The sequence below is a fragment of the Cervus elaphus genome, chromosome 11 (assembly GCF_910594005.1).
Source record: "Cervus elaphus chromosome 11, mCerEla1.1, whole genome shotgun sequence".
Taxonomy (NCBI): Eukaryota; Metazoa; Chordata; class Mammalia; order Artiodactyla; family Cervidae; genus Cervus; species Cervus elaphus.
Window position 1 is genome coordinate 36,300,013 of NC_057825.1, and position 19,493 is coordinate 36,319,505.

Genomic DNA, 19,493 nt, shown 5'->3' on the forward strand with positions numbered 1-19,493 from the left:
AGTCGCTTGCTTCGACTCCGCACTTTGCAAAAGAGGAGGGGGACACAAATTAGGGAACAATTCTCTGGAAGATTCCATAGCCACAGAGCCTGAGGTACTCCTGCAATGATGGTGGGAGCAATAACAATTTTCGCTTAATGACTTTGCTTTTCTTTCCTACTACTTCATCAAAGAATGCATACTCGAGGGAGATTCCTACGAGAGCAAAGAGAAAACGTATTGAATGTTAAAAATATCTTTCTCCATTTATTTAAATGCGATCAATAACATACTCTGAAGCGTCAAAAATAATATGTCGAGATAGAAATCTGTGGAAGAAGTGGGAATAGTAACACATGTTCAAAGAAAAGGATGCAAAATTTCTGAATGTTAAATGAGCTTTTTCATACATTTTAAAGTGGATAACAGTTGGGTATTAAATCATAGATGGTATATTTCATGGGATAAATTTAAAAGTGTGAGGTAACATCTAGTTTTAAATGTCAATATTTATAATATGCCAGAAATCAAACTCTTTACAGCTATTTAAGCTTAGATAAACAATTTCTAGACTTCATTTTTAATTTGTGCTGGAGGCGAGAGTGGATAGTTTTAGAAACATACATAATGTATATTCAGGGTACCTACATAAGCAAGCAAAACTAGAGACTGCTGCCCCTGCCTGTCAGATGAAATTCTATGCTTTCTTTCACTTCTCTTCAGTGGCCTGCAGGACCTTCCCAACACTTGGATAATTATGACACCAAAGGCAATGAAGCTTGGGGATGGAGAAATTGGGAAATGTTAGTAAAATGTTTAGTTATCAGTTCTGGGGATCTAATGAACAGCATGGTGACTATAATTAATAATACTGTGTTGTATACTTGAAATTTGCTAAGATCATATATATACTCACTACCAAAAAGTGGTTTCTAGAAACACAATGGAAAAACAAACAACTTTTTAAAAACAATTTTTTATTTATGTTTGGCTGTGCTGGAGTGTTCTTTGCTGCTCGGGCTTTCCTCTAGTTGCAGAGAGCGGGGGCTGCTCTTTAGTTGCAGTGCACAGTCTTCTCTTGTTGCAAAGCACAGGCTCAATATTTGTGTCACTCAGACCTAGTTGCTCCAAAGCATGTGAGATCTTCCTGGACCTGGGATCGAACTCGTGTTTCCTGCAATGGCAGACAGATTCTTTACCATTGAACCACCAGGAAAGCCCAAGCAACTTTTTCTTCTGAACACTAAGAAATAGGTAGGAAACTAACCTATATTGATTGAGTACACTATTGTCCCCATTTTCTGATGAGGAATCAGAGGCTCAGAGTGGTAAATGAGTTGCTAAGCAGACTTACAGCTGCCACATGGCTGGTTATCACTAGAGCCAGGATTCAACACAGCTCTGTTTTCAACCAGAGCCAGCATTTCTCCATTGCACCAAGCTGCTTCCAAAAGTCAGAGAAGAATCTGGGTTCACACTATTTTATTTCGTTCTCTGATCAAAATGATGTAAGCCACAAGAACATGCCCTGTCCTTTCCTCCGGTCCTCATAACATTCCCCAAGGCCAGGGACACGGCTGCCCTCTAGCGCTGGGGCAGACAGTTGGAGGTCAGTTGGCTGGCTTCCAAGAGAGCGAGGCCAAGCCTCCTCCTCGCCTCCTCCCACTTCCCTCTCTTTCTGGGCTCCACTGTGAGCCTGTCCCACTCTCCCACCCCTCCCAAGCCCTAGTAATCAAAGGGAGGTAGGAAAACAGTGCTGAGCCGGAACCCCTCAGGCTGAATGGGGATTTTGGTCGGATGTTGAGTTTACCTGGAATGCCCCGGTGCTATTTTGGGAAGGCAGACATCCTAGGGAAACAATGAAATGGAAAAGAAAACAGCTAAAGCAGAATCCAGAGCTCAGTTTTGGCGAGACCAGCCCCACACAACCTGGGTAGGCCCCCGGGAAGCCCAAGTCAGGCCTGTGAGGGGCTGGGACTGCAAGTGTCTGATTTACCGGCAGGGAAGGGGGATATAAGAAAAAGGTCTCGGGAAAGCCCCCAAGTCAGTGATGGGAGCACAGTCTGGCCTGTTGGAATTTCTGCTCCATTACTTATCAGTTGGGTGACCTCAGGTAAGTAGCTTCATCTAGAAGATGGACAGACTGTCAGCAGTTACCCTGGGGTTTCTGAGAGAAAGTAAATTAAATCAAGTTTTGTTGCTAGTAGAATGCTGACCAATACTAGTTATTCCTTCCTGAGCTCCAAGGGGACTAGTCAGTACTATGTAAGCTGTGATTGTCCTCCCATCTCATGTCTCCAAGGCCCAAGGAGCATAGACATACCCTGCAAGCAGCTTCTCCAGGAACCAAGAGATGAAGCATTTTCCACGTTAGTCCCTTTCCCACCAAGGCTGGGAGAAGCTCCTTTCTGAGGTGGATCTGAGTTTGTGCACTAGAGTAAACAGAAATAACTATAATAGAAATGAAGGACTTAAATATCAAATGTTGATATTTATTTCAGGTGAAAAATGTTCAACTCTTGGCTTGTGTGACAAACTTTTCATCAAAGGGCCAGAGAGAAGGAGTAGAAAGAGAAACATCACTTTTTTTTAAATTGGAATATAATTGTTTTATAATGTTGTGTTAGTTTCTGCTGTCCAGCAACGTGAATTAACTATATGTACACATATATCCCCTCCCTCTTGAACCTTTCTTCCACCCACTCCCTCCCCACCACTCTAAGTCATCACAGAACGCCGAGCTGAGGTCCCTGTTTATTTACCCGCTTTCCACTAGCTATTTTATACATGGTAGTGTATATATGTCAGAGATTGGGAGTGAAAATGGAAAAGACAGGCAGAACTAGTGCTGGGAAGGATGTAGAGAAATCAGAACTGTCATACATGGCTGGTGGGGATGTAAAATGCTACAGCCACTTTGGAAAATGATTTGACAGTTTCTCAAAATGGTAAATATGGAGTTATCATGTGACTCAGCAATTCTACTCCTAGGCATCTACCCAAGAGAAATAAATATGTGTGATCACACACAAACTTTTCCATGAATATCCATGGCAACAGGATTCCTGGTAGTTTAAAAAAAAAAAAAATGAACCAACCCAATGTCCATCAACTAACACATGAATACACCAAAGCGGGATGTCCATACAATAGAATATTATTCAATGACAACAAACAGAATAAAGACGGATGCATGATACAACATGGATAAACTGTGAAAGCATTGTGCTAAGTGGGAAAAAAAAATATACAAAAAACAGCCACATATTATATGATTCCATTTATATCAAGTGTCCAGAATAAGCAAACCCATAGAGACAGAAAGGAAGAGGAAATCAGGAGTGACTTCCTTTTGGGGTGGTGAAAATGTCTGGGATTTATAAAGTGGTCATGGTTGCACAACTCTGAATAGGCTAAAAACCACTGAACTGTGCATTTTAAAAGGATAAATATTATAATAGGTAAATTGTATCTTAATAAAGGAGAGAGGGAGCAAAAGATTGGGAGATCTCAAGTCCGACATAAAAAGTAATAGAATTTGCTTTAAAGAAACAGGACTTCCCTGGTGGTCCAGTGGTTAAGAATTCGCCTTGCAATGCAAGGGACACTGGTTCGATCTCTGGTCTGGGAAGATCCCACATGCTGCAAAGCAACTAAGCCTCTGTACCACAACTACTGAGCCTGTGCTCCAGAGCCCATACTCTGCAACAAGAGAAGGGACTGCAATAAGAAACTCTCCCACCACAACTAGAGAGTAGCCCCCACTTGGCACAACTAGAGAAAGCCTGTGTGCAGTAACAAAGACCCACCACAGCCAAAATAAATTAACTAACTAATCTTTAAAAAAAAAAAAAAAAACAGGAGAGGGACTTCCCTAGTGATCTAGTGGCTAAGACTCAATACTCCCAATGCAGGGAGCCTGAGTTTGATCCCTGGTTGGGGAACTAGATCCTACAAGCCAACTAAGAGTTCACATGCTGTGACTAAAGATCCTGCATGCCACAACTAAGACCTGGTGCAGCCAAATGAATTTTAAAAAAAAGAAACAGGAGAAATAAAAGACAGCTTGCACTAGTGAGAATTCTGGTTGTAGGGAACAATTATCTGATTAAAAAAAAAGTTTACAAGTTGGGATCAGTCAGTGGGGAGAATTAGTTTAGGAGAAAACTTGGGAAAGGGACACTGCGTCCCTTATAAGCTCGCTATGTAGAGTTTGGATTGTAGCCTGGCATCTTCCCGTGCATATTATATAGTATTTTGGTTCCAAATGGACCCTGCAAGACATAATTTATTTATTACAGATTTATACGGAATGTACTGTATGGTACACATCATCCTAGCGTGGTGGAGAAAGAACAACTGAGACAAATCCAAGAACTGTCAGGCTGTCCCTGAGCCCTCCAGCCTCTGAGCTCCCATTTCCCTTTAAATCCAAGTTACCTGCCTGGCTCTCCCACCCCACTAGCAGTTATCTGCCGTGCCTAATCCCTGGGACATTGGCAGCACATTGCTCTCAATTCACTGCCTTGTTTACAGTGAATTCTTTTTTTTTTTTTTTTTTAAATTTCCAGTGAATTCTTGATCAACACACTCATAGATCTGCCACCTGGAGCTACCACCTGCTCTCCATGTGGCTTCACCCTACACATGGCATGTCCCTCCCCACCCCCATTCCCGGAAGTAGTACTAACACAAGACTACTGGTCTATCAACCTTTATCATTTAGTAGAAATAGGGGGATAAGGTAGACCAGAGGAGGGGAGCCAGCAGGTGCCATGTTTCCTTTGTGACCCTGCTCTCAGACCTTCTCATCAGTTTGCTGTTCCAATCCTCATGGCCCTAACCCGCTGCTGATGTTTAGAGAGAGAACTGCCTCCTCTCTTCCTCTTCTGCTCCCCTCTTCTTGACTCTGCCACCCCTTGAGAGAGAAGACCCCAGGCCTCTTTCCTTTTGAGCGTCCAAGGAGCCTTCACTAATTTAGGTTGCTGTATTGGATGGGGCAATTTAACTCTCCTTTTCCCCAGATCCTGTCCCATCCAGCCAGGGTGCAGTCTGTGCGTAGTCTAGGGGATAAGAGGAAGGGGAAAACACAGTTGCCAAACAGACCACTGTTTTCCAAACCACTTCTGACAATGGTCACTGCCCGGCTTTTCACTACAGTATCTGTCTTCAAAGGTGCAGGAACCAGAGGAGTAAACGTTGCTAGGTGGCCAACTGTGGGCCAAGTATGGTTCCTTGGCCAGTCTCAAATTCCCGAGTGGAACATTTGTGTCATGCACTCTACTGTTGCCTCCCAGGGCCTAGGTGATGAGAGAAAGTCTAGTTTTGGTGTGTTGGTTTCCTAAGGCTGCCATAACAAATTGCCACAAACTGGCTGCCTTAAAACAACAGAGACGTATTCTCTTAGGGTTCTAGAGACTAGAAGTCTGCAATCAGTGTGCTCCTCAGGGCCATGTACCATCTAAAGTTTCTAGAAGAAAATTGTTTCTTGCCTCTTCCAGCTCCTGAAGGCTCCTAGCATTCTGTGGCCGGTGGTGATATAACTCTAGTCTCTTGGTCTTTACATGGCCTTCCTCTCCGTGTCTCTGTGTCTCAAGTCTTCTTCATTTTACAGGAAACTGTCATTGGGTTAAGGGTCCACCCTTGAGATCCCAACTAAATCTGCAAAGACCCTATTTCCAAATAAGGTTGCATGCATAGGTTCTAGGAGTTAGGACTTGGTCATATCATTTTCATGCTAAGTCACTTCAGTTGTGTCTGACTCTTTGCAACGCTATGGACTGTAGCCCGCCAGGCTCCTCTGTCCACAGGATTCTCCAGGCAAGAATGCTGGAGTGGGCTGCCATGCCCTCCTTCAGGGGATCTTCCTGACCCAGGGATCGAACTTAGGTCACTTGCATCTCCTGCATTGGAAGGAATGTTTTTTACCATGAGCACCACCTGGGAAGCACTTAATTCAATCCCACTGCACCTGCTCTGGGGCTACTTTAAAATTCTGGCTTGTTAATTTTATGACTTTAAAAATGCTAGAGTGGGAACTTCCCTGGTGACCTAGTGATTAAGACTACACTCCCAATGCAGAGGGCCTGGATTTGATCCCTGGTCAGGGAACTAGATCCCATATGCCAAAAATAAGAGTTTGCCACAACAACAAAGACTGAAGATCCTATGTGCCACAGCTAAGGCTTGGTACAGCCAAATAAATACATAAAATGAATATTCTAAAAATGCCAGATATTAAAAAAATTTTTTAATGCTAGAGAGGAAGTAAAGTAGAGGCAAGTGAAGTAGAAGGATTGCAGGCCTAGGGTCAGGGCAGTGGGAAAACAATAAATATAATAGCAGAAGGCAGGAAAGTTTGCCAATGGGAGTATCTTGCTCCTCCTCCTTCCTTCCACTTGTTGCCCTTCCCCTCTTTGCATGCTTCCTGGCTCTTCTCTTCTGTATGAAAAAAGAGTAAGCCATCTCCTTCCTAAGACATCCAGTGGAGCTGACTAGAAAACATGACAGAAACTGTAAGCTCAGGAGCTTAGCCCTCCCATCCTAAAAACATCGATCTTCCCATGCCTTCATCTGCTGAGCCCTGGCCTTCACCCCTCACTGGGATGGGGGGAATGTGGCACCTTGACCCTCCCCAGTCCTGTTGTTGAGTGGATGAGCACAGTGGATGAAGTGGGTGAAAGTTATAAGCCAGAAATTTGGGGTGTTTTCCCAATACCTGCTCCCAGGTCTATAGAACTGAACATATACCCAGTTCTAAAGGGCGTGGGATGGAAGGGGTGATGGCTAAAGGGTAGACTCTGGAGTCCAATTGCCTGGGCTCGAATCCCAGTGCCATTTTCTTTTGGGCAGGGGAAAGGGAGTTCCTCTGTCTGAGCCTCTCATCTGTGAAGTGGGGGGTCCCTGCCACACACAGTTGCGAGGCTTGAATGAGGCCGTGCATGTAAGACACATGGCCTGGCACAGAATAGTTGCTCAATAAACACCTACTGCCATAATTAAAGGAAAATTAATCCTAATGGTGTTGGTTCAGAAATTAATGAAAGATCCCAGTTGCCTTCTTCAATGAGGCACTCCCAGAAACCAAGTTTTCCAAGTTTACAAAGAGGTTGGGATTGAGAAGCAGGTCAGTTCTGCAGCCACGGAAGTGCTGATAAAGCAGCAAGAACCCACTCCCTCCTGGTTTGCAGGGGACGCTCCTTTCTGTCTGAGGGCCAGCAGCCCAGCCCAGAGATAAACACAATGGGCTCAAGGTGGACATTGTTCTCCAACAGGCCTGGCCCCAGCCCAGCTGGGATGAGCGTTCCCTTTCCAGCGTTCCAAGAGGCCACAGTCCCGAAAGATAATTAAAAATCAGCTCCCAGTGCCAGAGAGAGAAAGGTGCTGAGTGTGGAGCAGACAGGGCAGCCCGGCTATTCATTAAACACGGTCCCCACTGCATGGTGCAGGGCACCGTTGGCAGGCTGATGGCTGTCAGCTCTGAACAGAGTCTGTGCCTCTCAATAACTTGCTGGAGACAGGGGCCAGAGAGGCTCTCCAAGGTCAGTTTTTAGAAGTCAATGGAATGCTTGACAAACACCTTGCACTTCACCTTGTTTTACCCTGAAACTCTGGAGATTCCAGAAAGCCTTGGTTTAATGGTTTCTCACAAGGGCCCATGACACAGATCCTATGCTCACTCTCCTTCTGTAACTGGAAAAATAGAGGGGCAGAGGAACTAAGCTGGCGACAGAGTTCAGCATGGCAGGGATCCAGGGGTCCAGAACCTCCCACCTTTGTGTGCTCATCCCAGTGAACCTCACCATGAACCTCACCACCTCTGTGACCAGATGGAGGGATGACTTAGATCTATGCCAGAGGCAAGGAATGAGGATGTGATTTGCTTCCATCCCTAGGGCCCTCTAGGAGCAAGGCTGCCAGAGATGACCAAGGCTGCTGCTGTCAGGGCGCTGGTTCTGCTGACCAGAGTAAAGGTCAGAAGGTGGCCAGCATCATGCCTGCATCTGGTCAAGGTGAAGTTTTCCTTCTCATCTGACTTTCAGATGTCATTGTTTCCAGTTATTTCCTCGAATAAGGGGTATTCCACAGACTGGCAGGCAGAATGGACCCTGCCCAGCACCCTGTCCTCGGCACTGACTCTTTCTCCTCTGCCCCCACTCACATCACACATCAGAACAAAAGCTTCCATCTTTTCACAATGGGGCAATGGTCAGATTTGATTGGTCCAAATGCCTTATTTAACTTATATGCAGAGTACATCATGAGAAACGCTGGGCTGGAAGAAGCACAAGCTGGAATCAAGATTGCTGGGAGAAATATCAATAACCCCAGATAGGCAGATGACACCACCCTTATGGCAGAAAGTGAAAGAGGAGAGTGAAAAAGTTGGCTTAAAGCTCAACATTCAGAAAACTAAGATCATGTCATCCTATCCCATCACTTCATGGCAGATAGATGGGGAAAAGGTGGAAACAGTGGCTGAATTTATTTTTCTGGGCTCCAAAATCACTGCAGATGGTGATTGCAGCCTTGAAATTAAAAGATGCTTACTCCTTGGAAGGAAAGTTATGACCAACCTAGACAGCATATTAAAAAACAGAGACATTACTTTGTCCACAAAGGTACATCTAGTCAAGGCTATGGTTTTTCCAGTAGTCATATATGGATGTGAGAGTTGGACTATAAAGAAAGCTGAATGCCAAAGAATTGATGCTTTTCAACTGTGGTGTTAGAGAAGACTCTTGAGAGTCCCTTGGACTGCAAGGAGATCCAACCAGTCCATCCTAAAGGAGATCAGTCCTGAGTGTTCATTGGAAGGACTGATGTTGAAGCTGAAACTCCAATACTTTGGTCACCTCATGCGAAGAGCTGACTATTGGAAAAGACCTCATGCTGAGAAAGATTGAGGGCAGGAGGAGAAGGCGACGATAGAGGATGAGATGGTTGGATGGCATCATCGACTTGATGGACATGGGTTTGGGTGGACTCTGGAAGTTGGTGACGGACAGGAGGCCTGGAATGCTGCAGTTCATGGGGTCGCAAAGAGCTGGACACGACTGAGTGACTGAACTGAACTGAACTGAACTGAATGCAGAACTTGACCTAAGACAGGGAACAAGTTGAGAAAGGACTTGTTTCCTCTCCAGGTGTTTCAATCACAGCGAAAACTTGGAAGGTGTAGACAGTCATTGTCTGCCATGTATTTTGGGAACAGAGAAGAATATAGTGAGATTAAAATCAAGTCAACCTAAATTCTACTTGCTAGTTGTGTGTCTTTAGGCAAATTAATTAGACTCTCTGAGCTTGATAAATAAGAGTACAGATGCCCATCACAGAGGATTGCCGAGAGGCTTAATTAATAATGTTGCTTATCGGGAGTCAAACACTGAGAGGTGACCAATAGTGATCCTCCTTCTTGCTCCCTGCCTTAGCTTCCAAGATGAGGAGAGATTGGGGCAACAGGGTAATGCGGTCCTAATCAAATGTCTACACACAAGCAGGGAACTTAATAGAACCCAAATACAGACAGGCTTTGAGGACTCAGAATTTTTTTCCTACCATGTGACTATATTTATTCGAGGATTTTCATGCAATTCAGTTGCAGAAAAACTAAGGAACACAAGGGGAATTAAGTAAGAGTTATACTCTCATGTGACACACACAAATTCTACAATAGTCACAGGGCCTGTGACCTGGATAATGTGATGGGATGACGCTATGCTTCCCCAGGTCTACAAGGACACTTTAAGTCAGGAAGGACTCCTGTCACTCGCTTCTGCTGCAAGGGATTATTAAAAGCCACTAGCAGGATTTGTCTGTAATCATCAGAGAAGAGCCATTGTCTCTTTGCTCCTCTGATCGCTTGAAAGCAAGAAAGGATGCTAGAATGTGCTAGAGAAGAAAGGTCACGTGGAGTCTCATAAACAGAGATAGCAGTGCTGGCACGCAGGGAGGACAGAGGTCTGTGGGCAGCAGAGCAGGTGAAGGAGGGGCAGGCGAAGAGGTGGTGGGGCTGGGCCAGCATCGTGCTCTCTTGTTATTAATGATGCGGTGGCGGGTTAGTCCCCCAGTCCTGTCTGACTCTTTGCGACCCCATGGACTATAACCCACCAGGTTTCTTATTCCATGGGATTTTCCAGGCAAGAATACTGAAGTGGGTTGCCATTTCCTTCTCCAGGGGATCTTCCCAAGCCAGGAATTGAAGTTGGGTCTCCTGCATTGCAGGAGGATTTTTTAACGACTGAGCCAAGATATGAAGATTAATGATGACTGGTGTATATTTTGCTTCTGTCAGGCTCTAGGCCCAGCACCACGTGTTTTCTTTCTATAGCTTATTTAATCCTCGGACCATCCTATGGAGTAGTTACTATTTATATCTAAACCCTGTAGATGAGAACACGGAAGTTAAGGGAAGTGGAGTCTTGTTCAAGGTCATACTGCTGCTACATGGTGGGGCCCGGACCCTAACACAGTTCTCTTGAAGTCCAGAGCCCCTGAGTCACCATTTCTCTACTGCTGCTGCTATTATATTGCTTCTACTATCAGGCTTCCCTGATAACTCAGTTGGTAAAGACCCTGCCTGCAATGCAAGAGACCCCAGTTCGATTTCTGGGTCTGAAAGATCCCTTAGAGAAAGAGTAGGCTACCCACTCCAGTATTCTTGGGCTTCCCTTGTGGCTCAGCTGATAAAGAATCTGCCTGCAATGTGGGAGACCTGGATTCGATCCCTGGGTTGGGAAGATCCCCTGGAGAAGGGAAAAGCTACCCACTCTGGTATTCTGGCCTGGAGAAATCCATGGACTGTATAGTTCAGGGTCACAAAGAGTTGGACATGACTGAGCGACTTTCACAGAACATATTAGTGATTCTCCTGTTGAAGCTGAAAAGAGCCATTAGAACCAGCCCTCTGGGACCAAATATGTGGTCGCTGGGCCAGTAGCCTCACCTGGGCTCTTGATGCTGTGTTGTGTTAAGTTGCTTTAGTCGTGTCCAACTCTTTGCAACCCCCTGGACTGTAGCCTGCCAGGCTCCTCTGTCCATGGGATTCTCCAGGCAAGAATACTGGAGTGGGTTACCATTTCCTTCTCCAGGGGATCATCCCGACCCAGGGATCAAACCCATGTCTCTCACATCTCCTGCACTGGCAAGCAGGTTCTTTACCACTAGCGCCATATGAATAGACTCTCAGACCCCACCCCAGACCTGCTGAATTAGGATCTGCAATGTAACAAGTGCCCCTGGCGTTTTTCACACACCTCCAGTTTGAGAAGCCCAGTTCCGGATTTCTCACGTGCTTTTCTCCAATCACTAGTGTTCCAGGATGTTAATAGGAATGAAAGGGTTTCATGGTCAAATGAGTTTAGGAAAAAGTGAGTTAAACAAAGCCAAATTGGCCTCTTTGTTCCTGGATCTCTCGGTGCCTTTAACAGGCTGATGTATATATTACGATGTGCTAATTGGGGGTGGGGTTTACAGTACTCCTCAAACTTATTTGACCCTTGAGACTTTTTTTTTTCTTTTAAGAGAAACAGCTTGCCAAACTAGTGTACCACTTTTGGGAATGACTGACTTAGACCAACTGCCTTGGGCACAGCTGTGTAAATGAGGTCCAGAGAAGTTGTGGGTTTGCCCGAGGTGGCAGTCAGCTGGTGGCTGAGCCAGGGCTGTATGTGAGGCTTGCAGGCTCTGTGGACCTCGCTCTTTCCAAGGTTCTGGGCCGAGAGGCCCAGAAATTTCATTCTGATCCTGACCCATCTGCCTCCTCAGCTCTTTTTCTCGGTTGTGAGGCAGTAATCTTGTCCTGTGATCAAGCTGGGTAGGAGGATGGAGTCAAATAGTTAACCTGTGTCTAGAGCTCCTCTCACAAGGCAAACCCTCAGCCCATGATCCCAGAGCGCACAAATGGAACGCAAAGGAGGGAACCCAGGTGTGTTTGATTCCCCGGCTCGGGGCTCCCGCCCTACTGGAGGTGGAGATCCTTCTAAGCTGGGTCCACACCAAGCAGAGCTGGGCCTGGAGACTCTGCGAAGAGTGAGTCCTGAAGATGGAGCCCGGCCTCCCATGGACAAGCAGTGGAAAGATCAGCCCCAGGGCCCCCCAAAACGTGAGTCACAACCCAACCCTTGGGAGGAAAAAGGGACTGTGTGTATGTATGGGGCCAGGCAGAAAAGCTTCTCTGGACATCTAGAAGGGGCCAGGGATGGAGGAGGCATCCACCACCTGGCTGAGGGACTCTGGATCTCAGAGAGGCTTCTCCTCCAGCTTCTGCCAAAGGTCGAGTGGCTGGCAAAGGTTTACAAGCTGTGCATCTGTGGACATCTCAGGGAGAGGTCTAGTGAGAATGATAAGGTCATGTAGGCAATCCTCTTATCAGCCAAAAAAAAAAAAAAAGTTTATCTCTCCTGGGTGCTTCTGCCTGGACCTCGCTGGAACCTCAAAAACGTTCCCCTTTATTGAGACACCCAAGACTCTTCTGTGTGATCCTTTGAATTCAGACCTAAGCGTTACAGAGTAAGTGGAAGCCATTCTGCTCAACCAGTCACTGATGGAGCTTTTCTGTGGCAAGTAGGAGAGGAGACAGAGAAAGCATCCAACCCGCTGCCAGGCTCTGTGCGTGGTGCTCTGCACCTTCTGTTTCCTTCTCCCAACAGGTGGGTGAGGACAACTCCCCGTTTTATAGGTCAGGAAATAAAGGCACAAAGAGATTAGGCAGCCAGCCTGAAGTTACTAAGAGGACCAAGGTGTGAACCCATAGCTTTGGGGCTCTAACACCCTCTTAGGAGAATGTTTAGTCTGGGGGGGACCAGACCTGGGAGAGGAAGCAAAGAGGGGGATGGCAATATCATCCTCCCAGGAGGGGCAGTCCAGGTCTGGCCCCCAACACCTGGGCCCCACAGACCCCAGCTCAGCAGCAGGCAGATGCTCAGATCATATGCCGCCCTGATTAAATCTGAATCCCCAGATGAAACCCGTGTATCCACTCACTACAGCCTCACAGGGGATTCCAACACAGTCAGGCTTCAGAACCAACTTCCTGGCTCTATAGGTGAGGTCGCTAAGGCCAGGGAGGGGAGACAGCTTTCCAAGGACATACAACCCACCCTCCCAGTAAGGACCCCAGCCTAGGTCTTCTAATTCTTCATCAGCCAGACTGGCTTTCAGGACCATCTCTCCCACTGACTAGCTGTGTAACCTTGAGTCAATTTACCTCATGACGAAAGCTGTAAATGTATTTAACCTCTTTCAATGGCATATATGTTCCAGAAACCCAACCCCCATCCCAATGATAAACAGAGAAGATTTTGAATAAGAGTTGGATTGAGAATCTGACCATCCCTGCTCATTAAGGACAGGGCAGGAACTCGGGGTGCCCTGGGAGTGTTACCTGCCTGGAGGAGTCCTGGGGAAGGACCCAAATGTCATACCAGTCACCTGTGAGAGGTGACTGGGGAGTGGGAGGCAGGATACAGGGCTGAGATCCACCACTGAACTGGAAAGGCAGCCCGGAGTGGACAACTCCATCCCACGAGGAAATGCAGGTGGTGCCACCAGGTGGAGAGTGCATCTTGGTCCATTAGAGTCCTGGCAGGTGCTCTACAGAGAGGGACAGCAGAAAGACAAGTTAGACATGTGCTTCCCCTCCTGCTTGTGGCTTTCCTATATAAATAAACAATTGATTAAAACCCTAGGATACATATCCTAAGCTATTTAACAGTGTTTTTTTCCAGCACAGTGGGATTATGGGGGAACTTTCACTTTCTAGATCCTCCGTATCCTAGAGACTTAGGTTTTTCACAACAACCACCGTACTACTTTTGTCATAAAAGAATGAATTTCAAAATGCTGGTATAAATATTTGTGGAACACCAGTTACCTATGCTTTCAAATGGACTTTCAGCGGAAATCAGTCATTTGGAGAAAGATCTTCAAATGATTGCAACCCGGGCACACTTCAGCACTCTCCCCCTTTTCTTGGCTGTTTTCAATGACAGCTGCCTTAGTCCTGGGGCTGCCCTTCACTCTACCAGCTGGGGCATCTCAGCCCCAGTCAACTCTTCTCTCCCTACTGTTGCTTGGCCATCATAAAGCACCCTTCCATCCATCCATCCCTTCCATCCCACACAGTCACAACATCCTTCCTCAACACCTGGATGGCCTCCAATCTGCAGGATCAATTAACCCCTAAACAAATGATAACTCTCAGTGCAGAAGGGAGCAGAGGGAAGCAGCTCTAAGAGTATCGTTCTGCTAGAGAAACTTCACTGTTTTGTGCCAGAAAGTGATCTAAAGACTGGCTCCTCCAGATATAATGTAAGGAGACAGCTATTAGGAAGCTGTTCAAAATGAGAAACTTTCTGAAAAGCAGAGCAAAAGTGATCTGGGTGCACAGGGTTCCAGCCTTGGTGGCAACCCCCCAACTCTTTGGTGTTATTTACCCCCATCCTCCTGATTTGCCCAGCCAGACACCCCAAGCCTGGGAGTGCTGGGCAGAATTGTATCATCTGATGTTTAACTTTGGCATAGTCATGGGGGCACAGGTCAGCCGTCTGTTTAGTGCCTATGCACCCTGGGCGCTTGAGTTGTGGGTGAGCACAAGTCCAGTGCTTAAACTACACACTTTTCATACGACGTGGTCCCTTAGTATAAGTCAGCCACCTTGACTCATGCTCCGCAAGTCACAGCACTGTTCCTCTGCTTCTGGGAACACCGGCTGGTGGGCCCAAGCTGAGACAGTTGGCAGTCTCCAACATGGTACCTTCTGAAGGCGGAGTCAGGAGACTGGCACAACCCCTCTTTGTGCACTGATTCGAGTGTAACCCCACAGATGACGTGGCTCCCTCAGATATAGCATCCCCAGCTCCTGCTTCACCTGCTGCCAACATTCCTCTGTTCTCTTCTCATCCAGCTCCAGATCCTTGTCCCCAGGCCTTTGCCGAGGATGGAAATCCAACTGCTTTATCATCAGGGATACCTGCGGTGTCTGGGTTAGCTCAGAGGTCACCAGAATTGGGGGTGGGGGGTGGTCAGGGGCTTCTAATTCTGTAATGGCCCAAAGCACTCCAGGGCCTGGTGTTTTATGGAAAAGGCGTCACCTTTCTCATGGAACTCAGCTGGAAGGCTCATGTTCATGGGTGCCAACCCCTTTCATAGCTACAGGAATCTGAACTATGAAGACACTGGATGGGGGACAAGGCCCTGGGCTCGGAGACAGACCAAGTGCTTCTCTGGAAGGAATCTTGGCCTCTTGCAGACCTGGGAAGTGCCAAGGCTTAGCTCCTGAGTGAGGAGTACTGGTGCTGACAGCTGGGAGTCCGGACTATGGGGCCACCAGTTGTGTAGGAGCCAGGGAGGCTGGGGCAGGAGGCGCCCTTCCAAAGGTGGGGGTGGAGGGGAAGCTCTGGATTCTGCAGACACCCCCAGACTGGCCCCTCTGAGGGCTCCCGTGGTGTCAGAGCCGTTTCACAAGCACCTGCCACGGTTATCGGCTCAGGCTGAGTGCTTCTGGAGTGTGGAGAGAGGGTGGGTGAGAGAAGCAGCCATGGACTTCCTTCCAGGAAGCTCTGTGGCCCAGAGAAGCTGAAGAGTCACAGGACACTGTGCGTTCACCTCCCGAGTTCTCCCCATGCTGCTGGCTCAGAGCAAACACTGGGGGTCCAGACGGCTGAGGTTCCAATCCCCATCCTGCTAGGTACCAGCTGAGTGCCGCAGACAAGGCCCTTGACTTCTGAGTCTCAGTCTTCTCAGCTGTGAAGCGGGGATAATGAAGCATCCTCACAAGGTTGTTGCAAGGCTACATGAGAAAAGGGACAAAGGTGAAGGTGTATGGTAGAGTGTGAGCCTGCTGGGATAGGCAGGGCCACATGGTGGCGGGGGCACGCAGGGCAGATGGGGACCCCAGACAATGACAGGAATCTGTATCCTTGATGATGTCTTCTGTCTGTGGGTATCTAGTAACAACTTCGAGGAAAGGAGAGAGCTCCTTGGGAGGAGAGGAAGGGTTCTAGACCACGTAATAGGCAGGGAGGCCAGCATGAGCAGGGGCCCTTCCTCCTGGGTGGCCATGGGGTCTGCCTACATATTTTTGACATCCTGTGTGTCAGGGAAAGACTCCTATTGACTAAAATAAGCTGTCTCTCTATAAAATGGAGTTCCTGGTGGCTCAGAAGGTAAAGAATCCTCCTATAATGCAGGAGACCTGGGTTTGATCCCTGGGTCAGGCAGATGCCCTGCAAAAGGGAACAGCTACCCACCCCAGTATTCTTGCCTGGAGATTTCCAAGGACTGAGGAGCCTGGTAGACTACAGTACATGGAGTCTCAAAGAGTTGGGCACGACTGAGAGAGTAACGCACTTTCTTTAAAACGGAGGGGTTGGTTGGGTTGAACTTCAAATTCTGTCCAAGCATATCCTATCACCCTGAGCTATATAAGCTATATATTACCTAGCTATATAAGCTATATATTACCTAGCTACATAAGCACATGTGTACACATACATGTGCACATACACACTCACAGGGATGCACAATCAGACTGATACACAAGTTCAAGTCAAAACCTGATATTTGTGGAAAGCTATGGATTGTGTTCCAGACTCAGGCACATCCTTGCTTCTACTGTTAGGGTTAGAAAAGGACTAAGACAGGGACCCCTCTCAGCTCTGGCTGCTCTGTATTATTTCAGCAGCAAGTGGACAGTTGGACCAAGAAAAGTGTAACCCAGAGGAGGCTGGGGACCCAACCTGAAACAGGCCAGGAGGCAGGGGTTTCCATCCTTGTCTTTTCTGCATCCCCAGATATACCCCAGAGAGGACAAGATGCTGGGCCCAGCCCAGGAAGGCCCTGGAAGTGTAACCAGTGCCTGGGTTACACTTTCATGCTTGGGGTAAAACCAGGGGGATTCAGGGGCAGTACTTCATCATCTTTCCATGACTCTCCTCCTGCAGGACCAAGTAGGGAGGCTTCTGAGGGTAGCAGCATTGAATTATTAGTGATTCATCTGTTCACCTCCCAATCATTTCTGAAGCAGACCTATATCCTGCTTTGAGGAAGCTCAGAGCTTCTATCCCCCAGGGTTCCCTGTACTGCTAACGTCCCAAAAGGATGAAGGAGAGCTTCTCCTGGAATATGAGTGTGATGTTGGGAGGCCTCCAAGCAGTAGAGTCCTGTGGAGGGCTAGGTCTACAGTCTCTGGGTTTTGAGTGTCCCCCCAAGTCTTGGAGCAGAGGAGACTCTCCTGGGCCCTGTACCCCCCCACACCTTGTCTCAGCCTTCTCAGCTGAGGCCAGCTTGGACCAGAATATCCCAGCCTCTTTAAGTGTCACATACACGCCCAGCAACCAGGCCACAAGCCAGACCCTCAGAGATGCTTCTGCAGGTGTTAGTTAAAAGACCCACTGATGGAACACAGAAGGAAGTGGTTATAATTGTGGCTTTGGGAATCAAGGGAAACTTTGTGAAGGAGGGAAAAGGTGACTAGACCTAAGAGATAGCTAGGATATCAACAAGAGGTTGAGGGAATGCTGTCAGCACAGGCTCAGAGGCAAGAACAAATGAAAGCAGGATGCATTTCGATAGAAGGCTCAAATGCCTCCTTGACTCAGATCAAATAGCTCCCTGTACATGGTTGAAGGCACATGGGTTTTGGAATCCAAAAACTCTGGCCACATACTAAATATGTGACTTTAGATAACTCACTTAACCCCTCTGAGCTTCAGCTTTCTCATCTGTAAAACAGAGATATAACTGCCTACAATACCCATCTCACAGGGTTGTCTGAGCTTCAAATACATCATCACATAAAGCAGCTCCCTGGTGCCTGCTCGGTACATGGTAGGCAGTAACTATCGTGTCTCCTCCCATAACTTCCCCTTCCTACTTTGGCCTCCATTTTCCTTCCCTAAAATGATGAGAAGCTGCTCTGCCCCAACCCCACTCCATTCTTCTCAGAAGCTTGATGGGTTCCCTGAGAGATCCCCATTCCTCAGAAGCAAGTAGGGTGTGGGGGGGAGAACAGGACATGAGCATCAAGACTACACGTGATTTCCTCAATGAGAGGTGTCTTTAAACCACATTGGGAGGTGAGGCTTTAGCGGAGAACTAAGGACAGAACCAGCGGGAACCAGCAGGCGAAGGGAGAGAAGAGAGCCAAGTTGTTTTTCTTTTGCAGAACTTCCAGCTCCGGCCAAATAACATTTTTAAATACTATTGACATGACAAAACTAAACTTCTTGGCTTGGGCTTGAGTTTTTTTCTGTTCTTTTTTTAAATCCCAAATTGAAGAATGTATCTCCTTTAGAAGTATGTCTGTCAGCCCAGTCCTTTCTGCCCACAAGGGTTCAGCTCAGAGCTAGTCCAATTCGCCAAGGTCAAAGAGTGATTACCTTGGCTCCAGCGATGCACACCTGGTGGGTAGGAAGAGTGAATGCGGCCAAAGGCCAGGCAAGCAGGTTCTCCTGGTGGAAAGCAAGGCTCCTGGAACCCTCTCCTGTCACTCTCCCACTCCTGTTCTCCCTCACACCTGTGTGCGCGTGCATGTCTGTGTGCTGTATCTGCTGGGGTGCCACCCTCCAGATGGGGAGGCATTTCCATGTCTGTCTGCAGCTAGGACTGCAAGAATCAAGTGAAATGGAGAGAGTAGGCAATCATTCCAGTTCTTTGGGTTTTAAACTGCTTCCACCTAAAATAACCAGACAATTGATGTTGGAGTGGGTCGTTCATTCTGCCAGACTTATCCACATAATTGCCTCCATTCCCCATTCATTTTGTGTGGATAATACATGGCATCATCCAGGCCAAGGAGGAGCACAGGTATTAAATGAGGCACATAAATAAATATAGTTTCCCAACCCAGTCTCTCCACAGGTGGCGTGTTTCTTCATTTCATCAAAACAAATATTTCTTATGCAATAAGTATTTCTTGTGCCAAACCCCATGCTAGGTGTTGGGGATACAATCATGACTAAGCAAATATGGTCTTTGCCCCGAGAGAGCATATATCTTGGTAAATGAAACAGTTAAAAATAAGGAACAAATATGATGATTGGAGATTATAGTAAAGATCAGAATGAGTCAAAATTTTTGTGCTTGCTGTAAACAATGTTTGGCAACTGTTCACAAAAATAACACCTGTATGTGAAGTCAGATATGCCTGCGATAAGGCCTGGTTACCTGTCTGATCACCATCAGCAGACCCTTCCCAGGTCAAAGGCTCCCCTTAAAACTGTATTAAGTTAAGGGGTTTGCAGGCAAAACCAGTGACTCTGGCATAAGAAGCTCTGAGCCTACAGCCTCTAACAGCTTAATGAGCTTGAGCTAGTTGCTTTAGTCTCCTTTTTCTATTCTACAAAATGGGCATCATAGCTTGCGCACCAAACCCAGGTTTTTGTGAGGACTAAGGTGAATGTGCTTGGCAAACTATAAAACTCTAGATAGAGGAGGTAGTGTTGAGACAGTTCCCCCACAAAGAAGTTGAGTAAATCTAAGAGGAAAAGAGAGAGGAAAGGAGAAGAAAGAAG

At 47.0% G+C, this 19,493-nt stretch overlaps 1 long non-coding RNA gene across 1 annotated transcript; it reads right to left on the bottom strand.

Annotated features, from left to right (window-relative positions):
• Window positions 1-981: 981 nt before the first annotated feature.
• On the bottom strand, window positions 982-13,563 carry LOC122703439. The gene is made up of 4 exons (XR_006343489.1): window positions 13,364-13,563; window positions 2,303-2,411; window positions 1,790-1,827; window positions 982-1,153 (listed from the first exon to the last, which is right to left on the bottom strand). It is a non-coding gene; the product is annotated as an uncharacterized LOC122703439 (long non-coding RNA).
• Between the last annotated feature and the right edge of the window lie 5,930 nt (window positions 13,564-19,493).